This window comes from Bison bison, unplaced genomic scaffold (assembly GCF_000754665.1).
Source record: "Bison bison bison isolate TAMUID 2011002044 unplaced genomic scaffold, Bison_UMD1.0 scf7180017864302, whole genome shotgun sequence".
NCBI classification, from domain to species: Eukaryota; Metazoa; Chordata; class Mammalia; order Artiodactyla; family Bovidae; genus Bison; species Bison bison.
Window position 1 is genome coordinate 7218814 of NW_011494874.1, and position 6477 is coordinate 7225290.

The following is a 6477-nucleotide window of genomic DNA, read 5'->3' on the forward strand; positions in this document are numbered from 1 at the left end:
CATCCTCTGTCGTCCCCTTCTCCTCCTGCCCCCAATCCCTCCCAGCATCAGGGTCTTTTCAAATGAGTCAACTCTTTGCATGAGGTGGCCAAAGTATTGGAGTTTCAGCTTCAGCATCAGTCCTTCCAATGAACACCCAGAACTGATCTTTAGAATGGACTGGTTGGATCTCCTTGCAGTCCAAAGGACTCTCAAGAGTCTTCTCCAACACCACACTTCAAAAGCATCAATTCTTTGGCGCTCAGCTTTCTTCACAGTCCAACTCTCACATCCATACACGACCACTGGAAAAACCATAGCCTTGACTAGACGGACCTTTGTTGGCAAAGTAATGTCTCTGCTTTTCAATATGCTATCTAGGTTGGTCATAATTTTCCTTCCAAGTTAATTTCATGGCTGTAATCACCATCTGCAGTGATTTTGGACCCCCTCCCCCCAAATAAAGTCTGACACTGTTTCCACTGTTTCCCCATCTATTTCCCATGAAGTGATGGGACCAGATGCCATGATCTTCGTTTTCTGAATGTTGAGCTTTAAGCCAACTTTTTCACTCTCCTCTTTCACTTTTATCAAGAGGCTCTTTAGTTCTTCTTCCCTTTCTGCCATAAGGGAGGTTCTTCTTCCCTTTCACACCATAAGGGTGGTGTCATCTGCATATCTGAGGTTATTGATATTTCTCTCGGCAATCTTGATTCCAGCTTGTGTTTCTTCCAGTCCAGCGTTTCTCATGATGTACTCTGCATCTAAGTTAAATAAGCAGGGTGACAATATACAGCCTTGATGTACTCCTTTTCCTATTTGGAACCAGTCTGTTGTTCCATGTCTAGTTCTAACTGTTGCTTCCTGACCTACATATAGGTTTCTCAAGAGGCAGGTCAGGTGGTCTGGGATTCCCATCTCTTTCAGAATTTTCCACAGTTTATTGTGATCCACACAAAGGCTTTGGCATAGTCAATAAAGCAGAAATAGATGTTTTTCTGGAACTCTCTTGCTTTTTTGATGATCCAGCAGATGCTGGCAATTTGATCTCTGGTTCCTCTGCCTTCTCTAAAACCAGCTTGAACATCTGGAAGTTCACGGTTCATGTATTGCTGAAGCCTGGCTTGGAGAATTTTGACCATTACTTTACTAGCGTGTGAGATGAGTGCAATTGTGCGGTAGTTTGAGCATTCTTTGGCATTGCCTTTCTTTGGGATTGGAATGAAAACTGACCTTTTCCAGTCCTGTGGCCACTGCTGAGTTTTCCAAATTTGCTGGCATATTGAGTGCAGCACTTTCATAGCATCATCTTTCAGGATTTGAAAGAGCTCAACTGGAATTCCATCACCTCCACTAGCTTTGTTTATAGTGATGTTTCTAAGGCCCATTTGACTTCACATTCCAGGATGTCTGGCTCTAGATGAGTGATCACACCATCGTGATTATCTGGGTCATGAAGCTCTTTTTTGTACAGTTCTTCTGTGTATTCTTGCCACCTCTTCTTAATATCTTCTGCTTCTGTTAGGTCCATACCATTTCACGTCATTAATCACATGTCCAAACATTGCTTTATTATTACTTATAATAAAATAATCCTCCTTCTTCTTCAGAACCCAGCTTTCATTGGAAGGTCACAGCTTTGCCCATCTCCACACCCACACTCACCAGTTCCCCTGCAGAACTTTCTGGATCTTGGCAATTACAAGACGGCTGCCATTTTTGTGAGCAATGCTTTGTACCGGGTGCTTCTCACTCATGCTCTCATTTGCTCCTTAGAACAGCTATGAGGTCATTCCTGCATCTCTTTCATTTCTGATGAGGGAACCGGAGCTCAGGAGATTCAATTGCTCACTCGAGGTCACATCTCTAGTGAGCAGGGGACCAGTCTGATTCCCAAGGCACTGCACACCCACACCAGTTTTCCAGTTAACAAGCAAAAGGAGAAGGGCTGCTCATCGCTCTTAGCTGACAGGTTGAGGACCGATGGGTGGACATTTCGCAGGAAGGTATATCTCAGGTAAACAAAAGAGGGACTCTAGCAAGGGAGTACTCAAAAGAAGGATGGGCGTTTTTGAGAGGGGCGGGGTGAAGCCTTATCCCTGGGGATATCCAAGCTTCCACCAGGACTAAGAGAAATGTTAATCTTGGCAATCAGAAAGCCCCCCACCAACTCTTAGAAGAAAGTATTCTCAGATTCCATAAATGACACAAAACTCCCAGCACTGAGCTGACTTGAAATTTCCAGCTGGTTTGAGGATCAGCAGAGTCCTGACCAGAAGTCCTTCAACTGGAGAGAGGCCTGACCTGGCTTCTGGAACACTGCCAGCCGCTGGGGGTGACTCTCCCTGCCCTGAAAGCAGGACACTCAACCGAGCGACCGCCGGAGGTCCCTCCAGATCCCGGTGCCCTTGACTGCTCCCACCAGGTGTTCAGTGGATGCCCTAGATGTGCGTGGTGATGAATGCCAATCAGCCTTGGAGGGCAAACGCCCTGGAGATGCAGCTGAAGACACAGCAACTGCAGCTCCTCCTGTCTCCTGCTTTCTTCCCGTTCCTAAAATGTGTGCCTTGAAGCCTCGTGTGTGTGTTACCTACACGTGCATCAGCCTCAGTTCTGAGCATGACTCCTTTCTCCAAATTCCTCTGTGGCGCACCTCTTGGCTTTGTGATTCCCAGGTGGGAGGATAGCATTCTTTCTCTGATGCAATGACCTCTCCATCACTCACTCCAGCCAGCAAGCTGGACTTCAGAGGAATTCAGAGAAGTTCCTCAATGAGAAAAGCACAACCCTCAACTCAATTCACCTCTTCTTCAGTCACCCCTTAAAGTCAAAGTGAAGGGAAAGAAGATCAGCTATCCAACCACAAGAGGGATTTTTGGGGGGTTAATGTTCTTACCTGGGACTCATTCATTCATTTCAGTTCAGTTCAGTCGCTCAGTCATGTCTGACTCTTTGTGACCCCATGGACTGCAGCATGCCAAGCCTCCCTGTCCATCACCAACTCCCAGAGTTTACTCAGACTCATATCCATTGAGTCAGTGATGCCATCCAACCAATTCATCCTCTGTCATCCCCTTATCCTCCTGCCTTCAATCTTTCCCAGCATCGGGGTCTTTTCCAATGAGTCAGTTCTTCACATCAGGTGGCCAAAGTATTGGAGTTTTAGCTTCAACATCAGTTCTTCCATTTAACAGATATGTATTGAGCCAGGGCCTAAAATAGCCTATTATAGGTGTTAGTCCATTCAGGCTGCTATAACAAAATACCACACCCTGGGTGACTTAGAAACAACAAACATTTATTTCTCCCAGTTCCCTGCATGCAGGAGGTTTAGGATCATAGCACCAGCATGGTCAGGCTTTGCTGAAGAGACCCTCTTCCTGGTTCATAGCCAATGCCTTCTCCCTGTATTCTCATGTGGGGGAGAAGACTAGTGATTCCACTGGGGCTTCTTGTACATGGGCACTAATCCCATCAAAGGGCCCCACCCTCCTGACCTGAGCACCTCCCTGAAGCCCCACCTCCTAACACCATACCATCCTGAGTCAGGATATCAACATGTGAATTTAGAGGGGACACAAACATTCAGACCATACCAGGGCTCTACAACAGGCAAGTGTTTTCTATTAAAGTCCAGACAGTAAATATTTTAGGCTCTGCAGGCCAGCCAGCCTCTGTCACAACTACTCGACTCCAGTGGTGTACTGCAGAAAGTGCCACAGTGTGTCAACAGATGGGCGTGGCTACATTCCAATAAAACTTTATTTACAAAAACACTCAGCAAGCCAGATTGGCCCACAGGCCTTAGTGTGGCAACCCGTGCTCTAAGAATACAAAGAATATTTGTTTCTCCATGTGTAACAGGGGAGGTGGAGTTTCTTCCTATCTTCTAAAATGTTGGAGAACTAGAAAAGCAAGCCTTGGTCAAAACTCACTTTGACACACCACAGCAAAACCAAGGCAAGCAGGGAAGGACTCCTGACCTCCAGCTCCTGACAGCACAGAACAGGCCTGGGGCAGGAGACCCGGGTCTGTGTCTTACTGGTACACATGCCACTTCCAGCATCCTTGGCTTCCTCTGCTGTAAACTGAGAATATTGATGCTTATATGAATCATGGGATTATGATGAAATTCTAATGAGATAATAAATGGAAAGTGAAAGACGCTCAGTCGTGTCCAACTCTTTACGACCCCATGGACTATACAGTCCATGGAGTTCTCCAGGCCAGAACATTGGATTGGGTAGCTTTTCCCTCCTCCAGCCATTCTTCCCTATCCAGGAATCGAACTGGGGTCTTATGCATTGCAGGTGGATTCTTTACCAACTGAGCTATCAGGGAAGCCAATAAATGGGAAATTACTCCAAAAATTATAAGAGCTATGGAGGACTTCCTGGATGGTCCAGTGGTTAAGAATCCACCTGCCAATGTAGGCAACATGGGTTCGATCCTTGGTCCAGAAAGAATCTGGATGGCGTGGAGCAACTAAACCCATGCAGCACAGCTACTGAGCCCATACTCCTAGAGCCCATGCCCTGCAACAAGAAACGCCACCGCAATGAGAAGCCCTCGCGCCACAACCAAAGAAAGAGTATGCCCACTCACCACAGCTGGAGAAAGCCCGTGTGCAGCAATTAAAACCCAGCACAGCCAAAAGTAAAATAATAAAGAAATAGGTAATTTTTAAAAATTATACAAAGCTATGGAAATAGGGAAACCTGTATGCAGGTCAAGAAGCAACAGTTAGAACTGGACATGGAACAACAGACTGGTTCCAAACAGGAAAAGGAGTACGTCAAAGCTGTATATTGTCACCCTGTTTATTTAACTTATATGCAGAGTACATCATGAGAAATGCTGGGCTGGAAGAAGCACAAGCTGGAATCAAGATTGCCGGGAGAAATATCAATAACCTCAGATATGCAGATGACACCACCCTTGTGGCAGAAAGTGAAGAGGAACTAAAAAGCCTCTTGACGAAAGTAAAAGAGAAGAGTGAAAAAGTTGGCCTAAAGCTCAACATTCAGAAAACTAATATCATAGCATCCAGTCCCATCACTTCATGGCAAATAAATGGGGAAACAGTGGAAACAGTGGCTAACTTTATTTTTCTGGGCTCCAAAATCACTGCAAATGGTGATTGCAGCCATGAAATTAAAAGACGCTTACTCCTTGGAAGGAAAGTTATGACCAACCTAGACAGTATATTAAAAAGCAGAGACATTACTTTGCTAACAAAGGTCTGTCTGGTCAAGGCTATGGTTTTTCCAGTGGTAATGTATGGATGTGAGAGTTGGACTGTGAAGAAAGCTGAGTGCTGAAGAATTGATGCTTTTGAACTGTGGTGTTGTTGAGAGTCCCTTGGACTGCAAGGAGATCCAACCAGTCCATTCTAAAGCAGATCAGTCCTGGGTGTTCATTGGAAGGACTGATGCTAAAGCTGAAACTCCAATACTTTGGCCACCTTATGTGAAGAGTTGACTCATTTGAAAAGACCCTGATGCTGGGAAAGATTGAGGGCAGGAGAAAGGGGTGACAGAGGATGAGATGGTTGGATGACATCACTGACTCGATGGACATAGGTTTGGGGGGACTCCGGGAGTTGGTGATGGACAGGGAGGCCTGATGTGCTGCAGTTCATGGGGTCACAAAGTTGGACACGACTGAGCAACTGAACTGAACTGATGGAAATAGAGGAGGTCACTGTTATCTCCCAACCTGATGCAAAGGATGACATTTGGTCCCAATCTTGCCACTGATCAACTGTGTCTCTCTGGGCAGATCACCTCTCGTCTCTCCACCTTGGTTTCCTCAACACTGAGATGCTGAAAGGGGATGACGGAAATGCTGTGTTGAAAATGTGAATTTTTATCTTGCTGTCATAATGTTATTATTAGATAATAATTATGTTAATCATCATTTTATACTGTTATCATCATCTTTGTTTTTATCTGGGAGCTCACTAGATATTTTTAGGGCCATAATGTATACTTGCCTGCCAAAGACACTTTCCCACTTTCACTTTAAAATCTTATTGTTGTTTAGTCTCTAAGTTGTGTCCAACTCTTTTGTGACCCCATGGACTGTAGCCCATCAGTCTCCTCTGTCCATGGGACGTCCCAGGCAAGAATACTGGAGTGAGTTGCCATTTCTTTCTTCAGGGGATCTTCCTGACCCAGGGATCAATACTGCGTCTCTTGCATTGGCAAGTCGAGTTCTTTACCACTGAGCTGCCAGGGAAGCCTCACTTTAAAATAGGCCCTCATTATCACTCCAGCCCAGGACAGGGAACCTCCCCTGGGCTCCCAACAGGTCATTTGCTCACCTTTAGCACAGCACTCAAAACTGTGTTTGGTAATTGCCAGTCTACCAGTCTGTGTGTCTTCCTCTGAACTGTGAGCAACTAGCTGAGAAGCAGGCATGCTATAGTCCATGGGGTCACAAAGAGCTGGACACCACTCAGCGACTGAGCAACAATGACTTGCCAGTTTCAGGGCA